The following is a 22,708-nucleotide window of genomic DNA, read 5'->3' on the forward strand; positions in this document are numbered from 1 at the left end:
TCTGTTTACGTTAAAAATACATTTACAATTATAGCACAATTGTATATCGTATAATCTCCATTATTTTGTTTACTTCTTGATGTATCACGGACACTCTATATTGCTTCCTTTTTATTGACCTTAATTCTATAATGTAATGGATCACCACCATTATCACAACAATAATCAGTGAAAGAGACAAAGTTTATATTGAAACCTGACATCTAATACATTTTGGTAAAAGTGAAAACAGCAACGAGAGACTAAATAAACTTAAGATTTGCTTACATTAGCAAAAGACTACACTTAGCCAATTTGATCGAATGAAAACGATGTATTTCTAACCTGAAGTTGAACTGAACGATGATTTGATAAAGTTTACTTGTCATTAGTACGAAAGTAAATGGTGAAGCTGAAAAACTATTTTGCTTAGAGGCTACTTGATACAAATCGCATTGCAAACCACATACTTTGTCCTTGGATTCAGATTTCATGAAAACCAGCATTAATTGTCCAGTTTAAAACAACCATAACACTTGCCTTTACGAATGATCAATGATTTCAAACAATCTTGAAAGGAAGAAAAAATCTAACAGTTAAAAATGATAATACTAAAAAGCATTTAGTAATGTTTTAAACTGTGAAAAAGAACCAACAACTCTCATTTGGTTTTCTTACAGAGGCATCAGGTACGTTAAGAAAAAAATTCAAAATATGATATTGTTTGTCTCAAACATTTATAAAAGTGGAATATTGAAATACTATATCTTTATATTAGCAGCAAGTTTGGCTCAATATTGTCAAAATGGGCTCAAAATCATCGCTAAAGAATTATTGGCTTACAAGTCAATCATCTAATTTCATTTGAATCAGTATCCATGCAACCTTTAGCTTGACCATTAGTTGGAAATGGCTAATACTATGCATGTCCAGTTATTAAAAAGAAAATAATGTCAACATTGAAAACCTAAATAAGGGAGCCACCAGGAAAAACAAATTCGTTGACTGATTCTGACTACAAAAAATCATTCATCTACAAATTAAACGATGATTTACTTTTTTTCGATCTATGACACTAAATCAAACATATCTAGATTCGTCATTATACGATTGTTCGTGTCTGTCTGTCTGTCTATTAATATTTATATTTGTGTTTATTTAGGCTCATACTACAATTGGCAATCTTTGGCTGTTATATCGATCGTTAATAGAATGGTGTTTCATCTAAAAGGACGCACTAAATAAAGATACATCATAACATACATTGGTTATTGTTTCTTTTTTTTTTTCTTTTTTTTTTTTTCTTTTTTTTTTATATATACGTTTCAGTATTCTATAAATCAAATATTGGAAATCTAAGTCAAATCGGTGATCATGAATTTGACAGCTAATGCCCCTTAAACAAAATATGTGGGGTATACATTAATGGGATAGCAACTGAACAAAACTATACAAAAAAGATAAGAGAGATCCCCTGCACAGTCTTCAAAAATCTCATTAAAGAACGGATATGACTTCAACAAAAAAACAACTGAACAAATAGAATCGAGCCCATTATGTCAATGAACTGGCAATATATAACAATTATCAGGTTTAATTCTTATATTGTAAAATATCATATGACAGACATAACATATAAAAATAACTAGTCAACGCACGAAACGAGGTATAAAAGGCTGTATATGTCGTCGAGTAGCCTATATTTTACAATGCGATCAAATCTGACAATCGATTAATTGGTTTGCATTTGTGTGTTTTTAAAAGAATAGATATTATGTGTTTTTTACAAGTAAACGGGAAGATAACTTGATCAGCTAGGGTCAAGTTTATCGACGTTGGGTCGAACATTATGACGTCTGTAAAAGGTCGAGGTCAAAGCAACGCAGACCGGGTAAAGCATATGTAACGTCCCAAAGCCGCGATATGTAATGTTATAAGAGCTAAACAGAGAGATATAGGCGATGACATGGACAGTTACAATATATATCTTGAAGCTAAATCAGACAATCCTGCAACATGGCGATCATGTATTGACATCAATGTAGAATCAGACAATCCTGCAACATGCCGATCATGTATTGACATCAATGTAGAATCAGACAATCCTGCAACATGGCGATCATGTATTGACATCAATGTAGAATCAGACAATCCTGCAACATGGCGATCATGTATTGACATCAATGTAGAATCAGACAATCCTGCAACATGGCGATCATGTATTGACATCAATGTAGAATCAGACGATCCTGCAACATGGCGATCATGTATTGACATCAATGTAGAATCAGACAATCCTGCAACATGCCGATCATGTATTTACATCAATGTAGAATCAGACAATCCTGCAACATGGCGATCATGTATTGACATCAATGTAGAATCAGACGATCCTGCAACATGGCGATCATGTATTGACATCAATGTAGAATCAGACAATCCTGCAACATGCCGATCATGTATTGACATCAATGAATATTATCATTAGAAACGCTAAAAACGTCAATAATATTGTAATTAAATGAAATATCTGGACACCATCTTATCCAAAGAAATTGGTTAGTTTATATAGTGGAAAATGCACGAAATGAATGATCTTATGTTACACTGTAATGCTGAACTACCCGGACGGATTGATTAATATATTGTTTTCAATTTCCTTTTCTAGTTGGGTTTGATTTAGATATGTTTTTGCCTCAATCATTTGTGTTCGTACTACAACAGTTACAAATTAAAATAGAATAAATAAGGTAAAACCAAATCAAACATAGATAGTTTGTAATCCATGACTATTTAATACATCATTGAAAAGATCCTACTAAGCTTTGTTTTTAAATGTATATATTTAGGTAAATTTCAACTAGGGTTTGAACCCGCCAATACACAAGCATTTGCAAGTGCATTACGTTTGCGCGCATTACCATTACATTTGCGCGCAAAAATCATTACGTTTGCGCGCATTTGTTTTAAGATAAACTCAGGTAAATACAGGTAAATTATACTTATTTATTTAACTATTATTTTCGAGCAGGATAAGTCCGTTTTATTATGCACAAGCACTTAGTCCTGGGAATATATACAGTATGATGAAAATGTAAAAACAGCAAATCTAAAGTTTAAAAGTACTGATTTTACATGTCGTAAGTTGCTGAATATTTGAAGCCCACTGCTTTATGAAACACAACACTACATAGATGTGCTGAATAAAATTACTCATTGTAGTGAGCATGGAATGATTCCGGACCGTTTGTAGTACGCCTGGATTCTTCTCACGGTAGTGATGCCGCCCAAGGATGAAATTTGGAATCTGATAAAATATCTTTGCAATTAAAGGTTTGATCGCCATGAAATATCCATGACTTATGTGTTCTCTCTATACGGAAGGTAAATCATTCATTACATTAATGATTTCCCACCGATTTGTTTCTGACAAACGAAAGTCCATGTTTGTGTCTCGACGCAACTTCACAAACTGACTTAAATTATTTACTTAATCGATCACTATTCGATAAAATCAGGAAAAAGAATACAATTTACTCTGAAATATTTGAAAATTAAATTATATAGAATTGAGAATGGAAATGGGGAGCATGTATGTCTTAAGCTATAACGGGATTTCTCATGATCACTATATATTTTTAGAAGTCAATTTGAAAAATATATAATTTGAAATTAGAAATATTCTCAAAATTCAAAACAACTATAAACATATTTATTATGAGTAATCTTTATTTTTACCAGTGTTACCTGTAAAATGAACGCGCGCACATGTAATCAAAAGCTACGCGCCAGCGTAAAATATTTTAATTCCCAAATGAGCGCAAATGTAATGCGCCCCTTTTCACCATGTTTGTCTATGAGACTTACATCTCTCATGCAAATAATTTCACGGTACTTGTATGAGCTCAATAATTCCGACTCACAAATTATTCAAATGTTATTTTTGGCTGAAAAACGAATGTGCTATCTTTCGATCGCCATTATATAAATGATGATACATAAATTCATAATTCGTCATATTCCTTACTGTTTAAATTTTCACATGCATATCAGTTATGTTTACGTTCATTTCACTTCATTTTGTAATACTCCAATATATTTAGGCTTAAAAGACTATGAGCGGAATTCCTCCATATGTAGAGAGTCATTAGGCATTATGGCTAACTTTTGCGTCACATTGCTGATGGATTGCAAGTATTAAATTACTTTTCCATCCAGTGCTTTTGTATATTTTGCTTCGGTATCGATGATTGAGAAATGCTAAATAAGCGAAAAAAAATCAACTCTGAGCTGTTTTACGCTAATGTTGAAGTCTGTTTGTTTATTTTTTTCAGTGTTGCTTAGGAGCCTGTAATTCAATGCTTGTCGATGGTTTCTGTCTGTCATATTTGTTTTTGTTTAGTTTTAAGCATAAATCCATTCGTTGGTTTTCTCGTTTGAATTGTCCATTTTTTGTCGTGTCGACGCTTTTTATAGTTGACTATATAGTATGGGTTTTTCTCATAGTTAAAAGCTCTGCAGTGCCCTTTACTTCCATTGGTCTTTGTAATTAGTTTTCGAATCGGTTATCAAACCACATTTCCTTATTTGTATATAATAGAATGATATAATTTTGCAAATCATGTATATAATCTAAAATTTTTACACATTTTCTTAAGTTTTAAACTATTCCTTTATTAAGAATCAATATTCTTGTATTTCATTACAGATATCTTAATTTTCAAAAGTTGCATTTATATTTTCGCAAGCACTTATGATAAATGAATAGCTGTAGGTCGCCCATAACAACTCGTATTCATTTTCGACAACAATAACATGACAGACCTTGAAGTTTGTTTTGGAATACATACAAACGTGATTGAGAAGACGAAACAATATGTAGAATTGATCACCATAGAGACGATCATAATGGTACTGTATTAACGAAAATTCCCATTTGTGTGTTTCCTGACACTTACTGGCTTATGTATGTTGTTGATACGTAACATCATTTTTTATACAAATTGTCATATTCTCTTTAATCTCATTTTAAGTGCTAAAATTATTCATTTCAATCATGAGATAAGATTTTGACTTTAATCATCTTTTACATTCATTTCTAGAATGGCAAACAATCTTGCTTGAGTTTAAATTTTTTGCATGTCTGCACATTACTACCAAATGGTTTACGATGAAAAACACCCGAGTGCATTAGTTAATGATTTTATAATAATCCTGATGATGTCAGAGGCTATATTCGTCCTTCTTGTATGACCTCTAGCCGAATTAAAACTAATTACAAAACGTCAACAAATTTGGAATAAAAAGCCGGAGATCGATATTATTCGAAGTATAGGGAAATGTAAACAGGACAGTGTCTATGATCTATAATGTTGATAACGTAATTAGAAATAGGTTAAACTCAACACACTGTAACGTTCTTGTCCTACGTCAGGATCGGCCTCTGTAGCCGTGGGGTCTGAGTAGTTCATCTAGATTGATCACCAGTCTTTCAATAATGAGGTTTTGAGTTCGAACACTGCTTTTGGCAAGGTGCGTTCGATTCCTATCTAAATTGACTAGGATTGTCATTTTTTTCTACCGAAGATCGGTGGTTTTCTTCGAACTCACCGGCTTCCTCCTTCAATAAAAAAGACAACTTTAACAAACGAAAAGTGCCTAACGAGGCGTTAAACAAGAATTCAGAAGCTCATCCGTTGTTTTTTCTAGTCGTCGAAGCGAAACCCCTCTGTTTGAAAAAAGAAATCAACATAATTATGTCCATACCTAAACTTCTAGTATGTGGCCGAGATGTTTCTTGCATACTTAAGATATGTATGTCCTTGAGCTTGTGTGAAATGTTAGTTATTAATGCTTTTAAGATATGCAGAATGTAACAACGTGTATTAATTAACAATAGATTGACCCATCAATCAATCAACACGTTGAAGATGAACAAAGAAATGACTAAACTCTTCACCTTTATGAACGTGCAGAGATGCAGTGTTATTAGTATGATAATCTACTTCAAAAGCAATAACATTTTCCCAAAATAACCACTTAGCGGCTTCAATATTTCTATTTTATGCTATATGCACACAGACATATAATAATAATTGCATTTTTCTTCAGTAAAATGGACATACTAATTTGGACACCAGAGGAATCCACACGGGAATAATGATTACCACTTAGTTTGATTCTACATTAAAATATACATAAAGATCTGAATTCTACTTGATTGGGTGCTAAAATGACGACTGTTAGTTTTCTTGTCCGTTTTAGTCTATTATTAGATGATATTACGTTACAGTCCATGAAATGCTTTGGATATTTCATACAGATCTGAACTCCATTAGATTTTACATAGAAATTACCATATTTAATTTGAATTCCTTTTGATAGTGAACTTAAAAATATGGAATGAATATAAAGGAAATTGTTTATATGTTAAAGAGTCAGCAACCACACAGCACAAAAGCATCAAAAGTAATATAGCCTCGAAAATATGGTCTTCAGTAATGGAAAATCTTCGACGCAGTAGGTAAAGCATTAAACGCGCTTAGATCAGCTAAATTGTGAAAAGATTCAATTACCTAAGATCTGTACCAGCACCGAGTTTTTAAACGGACATGAAATATAATAAAAAAAAAGTCTGGAAGTGACGGGTTCCTGACTTTGATCAGAACCATTAACATATGGTGCGAATAAAAACATCAAAGATACCAGGATTATGATAAAAATACACTAAAGACTCATCAGTGGCGCTCGAACCAAAACATGTGGAGAACAACATCAAGTACTCTGAATCAAATTTTCAAAAAGTTTTTCAAACTTTTGTGAAGCTATCTAGCCTTGGGGTAGAAAAATTTCAGTATTTTGAAATATATTAGCATTTTATGAACCGATAATTTACAGAAAAGACCGCAATTATTTTGTCAGTACTCAATTCCCCCAATTTAAATATTGATCAGTGAAAAAACTAACAAAATAACAGAAAAATATACGGTCAATAAAATCCGTTCAGAACACGAACATTACTCTATATATTCGCTATTACAAACGGCAAAATCGGGTTCAAATAGGACCATAAAACATGGTCTATATTGTTTTCATAATTTGTCTACTCTTTTATTACGCACATGGGGGGGGGGCATATGCTTGCCTCCCCATGTCGCTAAATTTATATTTGCTTAAGAACTAATAAAAACACATTCACGTGTATTCAGAAGAGACAGATTACATCACATGACAAATTGGATCATTAAACAATGGCACACAACTCTCACGACTTTACTACATTACACACACGACGATACATGTATATAACAGTATTTTCCATCTTTTTTGATAATATCTACTTTCTTTTAAACCATTGGCTATATTCTAATTTATACTTCTCATACTTCGCTGAATATATTGATATTTAATTGTGTATTGCCATGTGTATTTGTGCAAAAGAGCCTTTAATAAAAGAGGGACGAAAGATTCCAGAGGGACAGTCAAACTCATAGATCGAAAACAAACTGACAACGCCATGGCCAAAAATAAAAAGACAAACAGACAAATAATAGTACAGATGACACAACATTTACGAAGGAATGATTTCAACTTCACCATTTGGAACTCTTAGTTTAATAGCTTCCTTGTTAGCAGCAATCCTCTATCAAGGAAATCATAGCTCTATCAAGAAAATCATATAAATGACTACAGTTTTATGAAATTGTTCAAAAATTACGAGTTAACTTGATGGCAATGATAAATGGTATGTAAATTTGTTTGCAAATTTGACCCATCACGCTCCTATCTTTACAAAGTTCCCTTGTAACTCTTGAAAGGGTCCTTTATAGGAGAGTTAAAAACCGTTAACGTCGCCTAAAGGATTGCAATGTTAGTGTTAGTTCAATTACATGATTTTATAAACTGAAATTTACAAACAAAATGTGTTTTCTTAATTCATGTCTACACCAACGCACTCGTTACACTGTGAATAACATTACCGTTTTTATAATAATCAATAAATTCGAGTTCAAAGACTATCTTTAGAAGTAAAGTGTTTTGCATTATAGATAAATTGGTAAATGGGACAGGTTTATTTATCCGAGATTAACATAATGAAGTTTTCTAAATAATGATAAACAATGCGTCTTGCAGAATTCCCAACTGAACCATGGTAGTTATAATTCAATGATCAGCAAACAAATATTGGAAAACATAACATTACAAATGCTTAGCAATCTTCAAAGACATTTTGCCGCAAGATCTTGCTGTAGTTATGCATACCTATAAAAGTCAGGTCTTTCATCTCCAGATAGTCATTAGGTGTAATAGACATAACACAATGTTTATATAGATTATGTAAATTGTAGCAATCAATTTAAAAAACATAAACTTTACGTGGAGAGTCGTTCATGTGGTCTCCAACCCCATCCATGTAATAAATTAGTGGTATTATATCATGGCGGTATGCTTGATGAGTTTATGTGTATGCTAATAGACACAATATTTAAACAGATATGCCTATGACAAGTGAAGGAAAAGCAAACTGAAAATAGTCAGCCAGAAATTTTGACATATGAAAAAGAAATGAACTGGGAACATGTGCAGTTGGTCATGAAGTGTTTAGAGAAAGAGGTTTCCTTTTGACAAATCACCAACGTTCAGTAGAAAGACACATTTTCATCATAGACGACAATATTATCTTGGCGTCTTATTCATCGTGCGTTTTATATTATGCCCTTTCGTTTTGGAGAAAAACATCATTGGTTCCAGTGAAAACGTACTAGAATTGAGTGCAAAATTTATAATATATATGTTTTGAAACAGGACAAATACAATATTAGTTTTGACAGATTGTCTATTTATCTAAGCACAATTTACGACTTTTGCATAACATTGCAAAATATCTTTTGGCATCTCAATTCAACGTTACATAATGGTGTAAATGAATGACTATGCACGGTTCTAGACACTATTGTGCAAATTTTGTCCAAATAACATACTGTTGTCTTCTGGAATCGAAAAATTGCACATGACAAATCCACTCTCAGTGATGGTTGGGAGATATAATTGATAAGATCTTTATAAGGCATATACTATCTATATATAATACATCATAATATGGTCTATTTCACATTATCAATTTTAAGTACTACCTTATTTTTAATAGCAAATTATGCAACTTGTTGGATACAATTTTTTTAAAAGCAGTACCACACCACAAATAAAGAGGATAGTCTCATATACACTAAATGGTTATGATGAGTTGATAAAATGTCAATACAGAATTGGTACAAGAAAAGGAGATATGGCACAAATGCCAAAGACAAATATCGACTGAAAACTTATGTTAAAGTGACTATCTAAGCATTTTCATATGATCCTCAACAGTTGGAAAAAGAATCATATTTTAAGGTACAATGTAAGTTATAGAAGGATCCAGGTAAACCAGACAAATCAGTCAACATAGAAACGAAATTAATGAGGTCAACAAATATCATTGGTTTTTTATTGGACACTAGTACAAAAATATATGGTATGATTAAATATGTGTTTATGCACTCAACCTCTCCCGATAACGTACAACAAAGTAAGATATCAACTATAACATTATGCGGGTAAACAAAACAGACCTATTCAAATTTGTTCCATGCGTTAACTTCAGTATCAATGGTTTCAAAGATCCAACTTGAATAAGAAAACTAGTTGAAGAAAATTTAAACGTAAGCCTTACTGCAAGCTTTCTAAGATGTATATGATTTGTAACTACAAATTTGGACCTGTTATTAAGTTTTCAATAATTGCAGAGATCCAGCAATCACTTATAAAGTAACTTCACAATGAAACGTCTACTAGTCTTTGATTTGATAGCGGTATAAATCGTCTAAACCCAAAACGCCAAGTCTTGATTCAAAATTTTCAGATTTTGCCTTCGGCAAATTAAGTAATGTTTAGAAAGTTTTTTTCAGGATAAACATTATCTATTGTTTAACACAAATAGCAACAACTACTAATCACTCTGAAAACAGACCAAATGAATCTTAGTTATCTACAAACTAAAGTATCTGATTAGTCCTTAAATTGACGCTATTAACATACATGCATAAAACTTAAAACTGAATATTAGTAAATAAAGATTTTTTTTTCCAGTCATGACAGACAGGTTCAGACCGAATAACCGCGTTTTTATAAACGTTTACTACTAGTATTTATAAATAAATAGATATACATATGTATCTAGGAGAGACTGATCATAAACCAAGGGAATCATCTTTTGACAGTAACCTCACTAATTAGGAATAAACCTCCAGATACAGTTGGTCTTAACCTGCTGATAACTAATTTCAAAGAAAATAACAAGCGCTTAATTTATAGTTCTCCTGATAAGTTTTATTAACCAAATATATAAATACTCATCAAAAGGCTGACATGCAACCAATTACATCTACATGCAGTTGGATGTGCACTCACATAAAATATGCTTGTTAAGTTTCTTGTAGAGGGTTGATAATTGAATGCCTAATCACAATAATTGTATTAACATGTTTCGTACTTAATAATCTTGCAATTACCAGAGCCTCTGCAAGACTTCACAGTGTGTTAGGATTATAAATCAAACATAAAATACATATATATAATTCAATATATGCATATATGTCCCACTCATTGAACTTAGAATTTTGAGTTTAAATACTACTACTGGATTGGTGCAGCTGCTGATGGACAATTAGTTACCCAGAATGTCAGCTTTATTTGGTATTATTCAGAAGTATCTGCATATAGTCTGTCTTATTAGCATAAAGCAGTATTTACTTGTCGATAATTGCGCATATAGTGCAGTAATATTGGTACCGTTTATTGTCTTACTAGGGATGCCACTTCGTCAGAAACAAAATTAACCTAAGACGATCAATAATGTCCTGATTACACCATTTTTGGTTGTAATGCTCTTAAATGCTTTGTGCAGTTTAAACTAATATCATTTGTGATATCTCTCTTCAATTATTGATAGAGACTCATTAATAGAAAAATGTTACTACGTCTGCTCTGTATCAATTTTACATCATTTATGAATGTCGACATCGGTAAAATAATTATATCTATTACTTCTATGTAAATCAAATAAATTGTTCTCTAATCTATTCTCGGTCAATGAGAATGAATGTGATAAAACAGCCTAGATAAAAATCATAGTTACTAGTGTTATTTCGAAATCAGTCCACATCATTTAATACGGTTTTGTTTGTTATAGCTCTGTTTGTATTGTCTGTATCTGTTTAATCCCACTTATCGAGATTAAGAAGGGAAAGGGTTGAGGTCTAAAAAAACCAGTTCAACCCCACTAAATTGTATTTTCCTCTTATAAGTCGGTAACCTCGTCAGTGACTAAATTTTCCATTTCGTAATTTTTTTGACATTTTGAGAATTTAGTTATGACCGTTTATAGTCTCTGATAAATTTATTTATTTCCTTCTCAGTTTCGGGCGATTTAGAGCTAGGCATACTAAAAAGGCAACTGTCTATTGTTAAAACCCGTACTGTCTTCTTGACGTTTATCACAAATTTCCTTTTATTGTTATCACTTAAAGAGTGAGTGCCTATTCCTTAAGCACTAAAACTGCATCTAAACGTTTTTAATATCTCCCCGTTAAACTTAAAGTTATCATCTTTATGTAGGTGTAAGAAACTATGTACATTATGGAAATTATCAAGGTAATTCTTATGTGCATTAAATACAATTTTTATTTATCAAAACATAAAATGCCATTCAGTATACATACATTGACGTAGGTGGTACATCTATTATAATAATACAACATTTTTTCTGTCTATCTAAAAAGGACTGCTCACACCAGGATTTCATTTAAATGGAATTTAATACCATGCATTTATCATGATTTATCACAAAATAAGGTCAAATTGCTGAAAGACCCCCTCCTAAGTTATCGAAAGCATTTTGCATAAACCATAGAATCATGATTTCAATTAAACGCACATTATCGGACTAACGCCCTCATGGGTGTATCTTATAAGTATACTGTGTTCCTTTTAATCGCATAATCACAATATATCTACTGAAAAAATAGCATGCAAAATTTCTGTAATCAGAGAGTGCCTAAATTGACGCCCTTTTATCAAACATGTTTTTTAAAGATTTTGAGAGATCCTTTTATCAATTGACCTTGTAATCAAATAATCAAAATTGCTATGGGGACATGTCAATCAAAACATATATATATTTGTTTAATATATACTAAATGCAATGGTAAATGAACTCGTCATAGATACCAAGATTGACATTTTGTACTCCTGAAGCGAGTTTTGTCTTCAAAAGACGTATTAGTGACACTCGAATCAAAAAACTTAAAAAGGCCAAATAAAGTACGAAGTTGAAGAGCATTGAGGACCCAAAATTCCTAAAAATTTTGCCAAATATAGCTAAGGTAATCTATTTCTTGGGTAGACAATCCTTAGTTTATTACGCATTCAAACATACCGCTTAGTAAGGTATCCTTTTTATGTTAATGACTAGTACAATGTCTTTATAAATTATCTATGTACAATGTATTATGTTTACAACATAATGAATAAAACGTAAATAGAACCCATTAGATACAGTAAACAAGAGTACACACTGTGAAATATCTCGCCTGTTTTACTAACCATGATTGATTTTATTTCAAAGTCTTAGAGATAGAGGTATTTCACTACAACTATCACATACAATTGACATTATCAATGATCCATACGATGAGGTGTAGGTCAAATAAACCATGTCAAACATGTGCACCTTACAATCTTTACATACACCAAGTATTTCTTATAGTATCCAAGAATCAGACCAGATCATAAAAACTTAACCTTGACCAATGAACCATGAAAATAGTTCAAGGTCAGATGATACATGAAAGACCGATGAGCCATAAAAATGAAGTCAAGGTCAAATGAAACATATCAGACAAACACGTACACCTTAAAATCATTCCATTTATCAAATATAGTTGGCCTATTGTTTATAATATCTGAGGAGAGGACCAAACTAGGAAACTTAACATTGAGCAATGAAATATGAAAATGAAAACAATGACAGATGATTCATACAAGACAGACATGTACACCTTTCAATCAGTCCATACACCATGTAAAGTTGATCTGTTGCTTAATGTATTTGAAAAACAGATCAAAACACAAAAACTTAACACTGACCAATGCACCATTGAATGAGGTCAGGCTCAGATGAAACCTGCCAGACTGACATGCGCACCTTACAATCATTCCATATACCACATAGAGTTGACCTACTGCTTATTGTAACTGAGAAAATGACCTTATCGCGTAACTTTAACATTGAACACTTATCCATGAAATCAGGTCGTAGTCAGGAGAACCCATCTCAATATCTATCTACCAAATATAGGTCAAGGACAATGGACATATGACTGACGGAAATACCGTAACCTCCAGGTCTTGTACCCTCTGAAATAAATAGTTTTATACAAATAGTTTACGCGGTTGACGCCGCCGGATTGTAATTTCTATGTCTCGCATACTCTGACTTTCGTGGCAAGGGAGACAAAAATTATTGGTAATATATATTGGAAGGGTTAGGGTTGTGGACTTACAAATTAATTTACCTTTGCAATATTTGTATATTCATGTTCAAAGTCAGGAACCTAGTCAGTGGCTGTCTATATCTACATGCTTTTGTCCTTTAATGAATTTATGACAGTTCTTGGAAGGCTGTGTTGAATTTATTCATAACTTTTCTATATTCGGAGCGATAAGGATCTTGTCATTTTGTGAAGACATTTGTTTTATGTTGGAGCTCATTGTGCAAACAATATCTTTGTCATTCCTCGACCATGAAATGTAGAATAAGTTGAATAAGGATAAGACGATGCTGGTCATAATTGTACTAGAAATGAAGACGATATTGCCAAAATTAAATTGACCATTAGTTCTTTAAAAAGATGTCTTGAACAGAACTTTTACAAATCTTGACTCGAACAAGAAAACGTATATCTGATATCCCAAGTTATTGAAGAACATGAAAACAAACGTACTGTTGACGAGGTTACATGAGTACATGCCTTGGTGACAATCGTTTCGGGTATACAAAAAAGAATTACGAACAAAGTCATGATAAGACGTCATCATACTACAAATATCAATAGATCCTTATCCAAGAAAGCGTCACTATTTCTAAACCAACAATCTGCAGTATTATTGCATTTTCTCTTTACTGTAGTCCCGCATATGTTTGAATCACTATTACATAATTTTTTGAACGACATTCCGCCTTCCAACAGTCTGGAATGTTAATGGAAAAAAGAAGCCAGCTGATAGTGTTTGACATTTACAAATACCTCTGGCGACGTTATTTAGACCTTACGCCGCTAAAAATAATTTTCCAGAAAATAGGTTTAATGGAAATAATGGTTCTATATAGTTTTATACAAGCGTTATTTAATTGTATAGATATTAGATAAAACAGCCATTTCCAGTTCAAATTTCATATTTTAATCCTGTTTCAAAATCCTTTATAAATTGTTGGTTATTTTTCAAAGCGTTTGATAGCTACACGACATATACAAAAATGTATGATAACATAATGTGTTTGAACCCGCCTCATATTTAGACGTAATTGTCCAAAGTCAAGAGCCTCGTCGACGATAGTGTTTTGTATTTTGGATAGTTTTGTCTTGATTGCAGATCTTTGGTAGTTTCTATTAACTTTATTTGCAACTTCTAGAGACTCGGGAGCTAATCATTCTGCATAGAAACCTGTCAATTACTGAAGACAGTAGGTGTCTCCCAGTAGATTTCGGGATATTCTTCTCATTGGAGTATACCCAACATCTCTTTTTATTCTTACTCACATTGATTCACAGTGATCTACCATGCGCAGTTTTCTTCACAGCATATTTAGTTAACATGTTCCTTTTTACAAAATTTACCATTTCCCCATTTACTATTCCCAACTGAACCGTAGAAAATATATTATTCAATATTTCCCTTTCTTCGTTCCATGATGTTTTCCTCAATATTGACACAAATGGACGACTTCAAACTACAATCTATGGCAAACGTAATCATTTCATCTTTACAATTGTTAACTTTCCATTTCTAAGTTGCAACATACCATCTGACTCATGGTAAGACGTTTACATACCTTAATTAATACGTCATGTTCATTCATGTTCACTGACTTCATTAAGAAGGGGGTGTATCCCTCATAAAAACTGTTCCAACAGATATAGGAGGAAAAACGGCTGATATTGACACTACATAGGTTTTATTGTAACCATTACGAATTGGTTGACCGATACCATGTGTCTGCGTCTCAACTCACTTGAAATATGATTTTCGCGGTTTTTAGATATATAGTCGTCTGATTTGTAATAATACCGATTGATACCTATCCCGATCGTGTGTTTTTGACTGAGTATGAACGTGAATTCGCATGGCACACATAACAGGGGACATTTACCCCGTCGACTCTTCGGTCCTTTACCCTGTCGACTCTTCGGTCCTTGTCGTGTTCATCCGATTCTCTAAGATTTTGTTTGTTACTTTGGGTTGTATCTTCGTAATCGGTTTATAAGATTTGAACATCAGTAATCTATTGTTGCCTAAAGAAATAAAAATGATAACTAATGAGTTTCAACCATTCAAAATTCTCTATGTCACAAGTTTATTTGAGTTTTGGATAAAACTTTGTGAAATATACAAGTCTGAATTATTTCTTCACACCGTTCACCTACACAATACGTCATTACACTGTTAAGAAAATACCATTACTTCATACACGTGTGATTAGGAATTTTACATCTAGTAAAGCCTGTACCTTGCTTTTCGATACTGGACTTAGTTGTTTCAACAACAATATGGAACAAAGCCTTTTTGAAATCGCAACATAATTATACACACTATAGAGATTGTCACTCTGAATAATGTATCTTGGTATTTGAACGTGTCATACTCTTTTGTATAGTTATTTCTTTTTCAACATACTGATACTATGCTTTCATTACATAAATAATAATTATTTTGTATAGAGGTTGCACTTTATAAATACAGCTGTTTCACAAACCACGCCTCTTTTAGGGAGATATATACAATTCATAGATATTTTGTTTTGTTTACCTACTGGTTCCCGGATATGATCTCTATGTTTCATCTCATAGAGACATAACTTGGGAATGTTACCAGTATAAATACACATGGATAGCGGCTAAATTGAATTCTGAGAAAGACCCAAAGTAAAGGGAGGGGTAGTACAATTTTTTTTTAAAAAGTTTAAACTCTAAGAAGTTTGAGGCATATAAATATTGAAAATATGCCGCACATCCCTATATTTTGACCTTTGGAAAAAATAGTAGACGTGCATATGAACTTTCCATTCTAGGATATAATTTTTAACGAAACTTCATAGTAAAAGTTGCAATGTGTTGCCTTTGGTCCATTAATCTGTCTATATATTTTGTGTAATTATATTCACGATTAGGTTATATTTTCCGGAGTTAAATCTGGACATCACCGTACAACTTTCTTATTTTTGCCGTAGCCTCGCATCCGTCTTTTGCAAATCAATCTTGCCACGTCACATCACTGGACAAAGGACTGTCGCAGGATTCATTCTTGATCGCAATTTGTGGCTAACCACAGCGTCAGTAACATTTGAAATATGATATGTGATGCCTTCAAACTGCCTGTGATATATGTTAACTGTTTAAACGAGTCTTAGTATAAATTTAACTTTTTTTATATTGGGAGTATTTCATTGCTATATTCTGGACTACACCGTATCGGAGCATTGACTTGTTTCATTCCGGAGTACGCCGTTACTCCATACCGGATGATTTATTAACTTTAATAAGTATTTGATTCATTGTAAAATTGTACTTTATTTTGTATTTTCAGTTATTTACCACTTTTGGATTGGTGATAGAATTGAAGTCAGCACCTGATTGTTTTATCTCTTAGTAAACCCAATCACCTGGTTTAAACTGATTGGTCGAGCCAGCACAGTAAATAAGCTACAACTTGCCTGTTGTGTATCACAGAATACGTCACTTTGCGTCAGTGAAAACGCCTACAACCAGACATCGGCATTGATAACAACCTGTCTACACATTTACTGAACAGGAAATACAACGAAGCATCGTTCGTAGCTGTAACCCTGACACTACGCAACACAGCTTGTCTGTCCCAGTTAACAAGACAACGTGATGAGATTGGGCCAACGTTGGCAACAGCTTAATTTCAACCTGACTATCCGTTAGATGATTAGAAAACATGGATTCTGATCACGCAGAACACCGATCGTCAAGAAACAGAACTCCAAGCAGAAGCGGAAGTTCCAATGGATGCTGGACAGCCTGTCGAAAATTCGTCTAATGTTTCACGTTTAGAGGACAATCTCGAGAGAGACTAGGCGAATACGTGACCTCACGGAAAAAGGTCAGGGATCATTCACAGATAAACGTGACAAGTTCTGTCAGGAGCTAGAGGCCCTCTGGTCAGATTAAGAGTTCGATTTATTGGAAGTGACCACGCCTCCTAACGAGCTCCAGCAACTGCTAACAGCACAAGACAAAATTGTACAAGCCTGTACTAATTATCGCAGGCTCATAGACGACTACCTGAAATTAACGGTAACTAGCATACAAAATCAAGCCGTTTCAGAGAAGATCCATGTTGCACACCAAAAACAGGGTATTGCACACCAACCAAAACCTGTAGTTCAACCGTTCAACCAACGGATAACAACTAATATATCAACCCGACATCGGAGATAACCAGATTTCTCATTCTTAAGGACCTGCTGTTCTCCCGGTAGACACACTTTAACGACCGGGCAGAATCATTCCATACATTGAAAGCTAGCTTCAAAAACGTCATAGACGAATTACAAGTTTCAGACTTGGAACAGATAGACCTACTGATTCAGTGGCTAGGACCAGAGTTTACTAGACACGCCATTAGCATAAGAGCGTCGAACGCCAACAATTACTTATGGATTGGTGATAGAATAAAAGTCAGCACCTGATTGTTTTATCTCTTAGTAAACCCAATAACCTGGTTTAAACTGACTGGTCGAGCCATCACACTCAGTTTAAGCCGTAAAAGAAGTTCCGATGGGAAATTGCATTGTCTATATTTACAGAAGTGCAACCTTGAGACAATTCAATGCAAATTGAACTAGGTGAAAGTCTATCACAATACCTTTGATTCAAATAGTATTTCTAAGTAGAACGTCTATTCAATGGAACGGTAATTTTAATTTTATGGTTAACTAATATGAAAGAGATATAATGCTACAAATATAATACTTGAATGTTTACTCTTTTAAGACCTTACATCGATATTTGCGCATCTGCGACACCTGACCCATCATTTTGCGACACTTAAACGATTGATGTCATACAAAAGTCACTTGTGTTTTATGACGTCAGATGTTTGCATTAGTTACAGCAAAAATTTCGAGAACGTCTGTAATTTCTTATAATAAATAACAATAGGGATAAGGTGTTTTAGTCGAAATGTCAAAATTAGGAACAGGAAAATATCAGTAAAACAAGCATTCTGAGAGTATTGCATGGCAATACATATACCCTACCAGGTAAAAATTCATTATACTGGAAGAAAAAGCTAACTTGTTCTATAACTTGTCATGGTGTAAACAGAAAGAAAATATCAAGTCAATATCTTCAAGCATGACAAAAAAAAGTGTGGAAAACTGATTAAATGAGTGAATTTTTCAAGTCCAAGGACCATAATTCTGCTCAAAATTATCAGACCGAAACAAAATTTCCAACTTGATCTGTATAACTTGTCATGATAAAACTATATACCAATTATCAATCAAATCTTTAAGCATGATGAAAAAAGTGTGGAAAACACTTTAACATTAGATATGATTAATAGTTCTCTAAAAATTACATATGATGTAATACAGTGTATATCTATTTTCAAATTATAATCAAATATAATTAATAGTTCCAAATATTTTTTATTTTATTTGTCACAATCTTATATAGATTTGTAACTTGTCTATAAAATGTCAACAATTTTTATCTACACAATGTAATGTAATAAATACATTAATAAAAATAGATTATTATCTAATTAAAGGATTTCACTTCATAATTTTTTTTATATATATATAGCATTCAAATAATTAGTTTATACAAAATAACAAAACAACCTGTCAAAACATTCTTCAAATAATTTACCAAAGAATGTCTTTTAAAAAAATGAGTTATCTCCCTTTGTACAGAAATATGGTTCAACATAGTACTCTAACATTAGATATGGTCTAGAGTTATGGTCCATAACTTTGGACTAAATGATCAGACCGGAACAAAATTCAAACTTGATCTATAACTTGTCATGGCAAAACTATATACCAAATATCATATCAATATCTTCAAGAACTAAGAAAAAAGTGTGGAAAACTGATTAGCCGGACTGATGGATGGACAGACGGACGGACGGACGGACAGACAGACGGACAGAGTGCAAACCTAAAGTCCCCTTCGACTTCGTCGGTAGGGGACTAATTATAGATAGGCACCACTGTCAAACATTGTCCTTGAAAACGACATCATTTTCTTATTTGCTGTATATGATTGAGTTCGATTTTTTTCAGCTAGTTTGTATTAACGCATGTATTACTTTACTTCAATCATTTCATTTTCAAAAATTGATGTTAATAAAAACTTTGGTACAAGTGCATTTGCCACAATCAATATAAATTGTCCTTGCCACTTAAATGTATCGTGAAAGAGAGTTCAACTGAAGAGCAACCGTAACTGTAGTTCTTAATGGATGGGTGACCGTTCGTAAAGTGCATAGTTCAAAGGGAAATTGTGGTCGTTTATAACACCTTACTTTTTATGGAGCATGGGTCTGTTTGATTTGATTAATGACATATCGCCAATGCATCCATCCCCTATACTGACTGGTATCATTAGTTATTTTATGGAGCATGGGTCTGTTCGATTTGATTAATGAAACATCACCATTGCATCAATCCCCCTATAATAACTGGTAACATTAATTCGTATGACATTATATCAATTGAACCGAAAATCAAGAAAAGATTAAAGAAAAATACGAGTCAAATTGGTATTACTCTACTTCACACTTGACATAAAAGTGTTAATGTTTAACAGATTTTGTGCTTGTGAAATTATTTCAAATTCATTAAAAAAAGTTGTATAATTTTTCTTCTATGAATGTGCCATAAATATAAATGTCTTTGACGTATATCATTATCGTATATCAATTTGGTTTCAAAGGTCACAATGTATGCCCACGTGTATCGTTTGCCCGTGAGAGTCATGAAACCATTAACACAACAGCAGAAATGTCATTCGGACGGTCACGTGTTATGTTCGGATTAGTGCGTCCGTACATTACCCACAATTAGAGGTTGCAGTCACAGTAGTTTAGTAATGTTTCATACTCTGAAAAAAAGATCATGTAATTTGTAACATATTTCCAATTATCTTGATTTCAGTATGACTTTCTTTTCAATAACATGTTATCAACTGAATAATTATATCAATATCATATTGATAATTCCTTTTTGTTTAAATAATTGACAAACGTAGAAATCAAAATAAATCTTATCTTCCACAATTATCAGTACAAGTTTTTAAATCAGCTTTAAAAACATTCATTGGATTAGTTTAAGATACAAAATATATTTCAAAGTAATTTCTTGGTTTAACTTCTTAGTTTAATAGCAATTAACTGAGAACATTTGATTCAAGGGAAGTAACTTTTTGTAAGAGATATCAACTCGAGGTATTAGTTTAGTATACTGATAATTTACATGAAAATGCTTTTATCTTTGAAAATATCATAAATCCATTAAGAAGATACAAATCAAGGTAATCTAAAGATCTAAGACTCCACAAATATGCAGTGCATGTGCAGTATACGTAGTATCTCCTTATGCTATAGACTTATTGATGTTTTCGTCATTCTTTAGAAAAAATATTTTATATATACCCATTTGGTCTGCTAGTGCAAATTATGTAAATTGAACATCATGAAAGTGTCTGCAGGTACATATTATTCAAATCTAACTATATATCATCCATCACAATTAAACCATTGATACAAGTGGTATTCCTATTCATTTTACAGAATAGAACGTTTTCCTCAGAGACCATCTTAGTTGAACGTCCATTTATTTAATGGAGCGATGAACTTCAATTTCAGGACAGGGAATATCTTTGTATTTGTCTTTAATAAGATGAGTAAGCAATGAGATTCTTAAATGATGCTTCACAAAATACTTGGTATTCAAAGAATCTAATGTGGTACAATGTAGATAAGTGGCAAATAAAAAATGGAACCAGTACGGAAATAGTGTAACACTATGCTGCATTGGATCCTATGAACAATGTCTGTTCTTTATTGAGGCTTTAAAAGCTTCCATCCAAAACTGTAAAAAAAATTCTCATCACTTTTAAAAATTGATATTTTTTTTCCTTTTAACCGGAATGTCAAGTAACAAATTAACTTACAGAAAATAGATTAATGCCATATATGTCTTATTTATTTTTCTGTAAATTTACTCTTAATTGCAATAATGCGACGTATGGTGACCATCGACGAAATCTTAAGAAATGCAAGAAATTCATATATTCCCTATACTCTATTTCTTTTCTTGTATTTCTAACAACTCTTCCCTAAATTATCATGTCAAAATTGTCTTTGTTTCGTACATATAGCGGTATTTTTAACTTTTCCCGTCGTATTCTTTCCGTGCTTTTGTGTTTGTAAACAAATGATAAAAACCATTAAAATCAATGACGACTGGCTGATTCGCATTAAAAGCAATCAAGTTAATAACAAAAACAGAATTGTATATATGTATTCAATTCCATCGCAATCAAAAAACAAAAACAAAAACAAACAAACTTAGATTTTTCTCCATTTTTTGGTAAATGTAACATATGTGTACTGTTTATTGCTGATTTGTGTTATTAGTAGGAATCCGATTGTTTGGAAAAGAGAGACGAAAGATACCAGAGGGACAGTCAAACTCATAGATCGAAAACAAACTGACAACGCAATTAGATTAATAAATATATTATCTTATCATGATATGTCAGTTTCTCTGACAGTTTTAACTATGAAACAAAATATCGAAAGATTGTATGTATATATGGGATTTTTTTTATGAAGTCTACGTTTGATTTTGTCATTTTTTCTGGACATCCCCTTTTTAGCTCACCTGGCCCAATGGGCCCGGTGAGCTTTTCTCATCGCTTTGCGTCCGTCGTCCGTCGTCCGTCGTTGTCCGTTAATTTTTACAAAAATTTTCTCCTCTGAAACTACTGGGCCAAATTTTACCATGATAAGCACAATCATTATTGGGGTATCTAGTTTAAAAAATATGTCCGATGACCCCGCCCGCCAACCAAAATGGCCGCCATGGCTAACAATAGAACATAGGGGTAAAATGTAGATTTTGGCTTATATCTCTGAAACCAAAGCATTTAGAGCAAATTTGAATATTATTATAGATAGAGATAAACTGTAAACAGCAATAATGTTCAGCAAAGTAAGATCTACAAATAAGTCACCATGACCAAAATGGTCAATTGACCCTTTAAGGAGTTATTGCCCTTTATAGTCAATTTTTAACAATTTTTTGTAAATTTTTGTAATCTTTTACAAAAATCTTCTTCTCTGAAACTACTGAGACAAATTTAACCAACCAACC

At 32.7% G+C, this 22,708-nt stretch overlaps 1 protein-coding gene across 1 annotated transcript in view; it reads right to left on the bottom strand.

Annotated features, from left to right (window-relative positions):
- LOC127709308 (epithelial membrane protein 2-like) overlaps window positions 1-22,708 on the bottom strand; it is a 68,646-nt gene that overhangs the window by 22,514 nt on the left and 23,424 nt on the right. The window lies entirely within an intron of this gene.

This window comes from Mytilus californianus, unplaced genomic scaffold (assembly GCF_021869535.1).
Source record: "Mytilus californianus isolate M0D057914Y unplaced genomic scaffold, xbMytCali1.0.p SCAF_7, whole genome shotgun sequence".
Taxonomy (NCBI): Eukaryota; Metazoa; Mollusca; class Bivalvia; order Mytilida; family Mytilidae; genus Mytilus; species Mytilus californianus.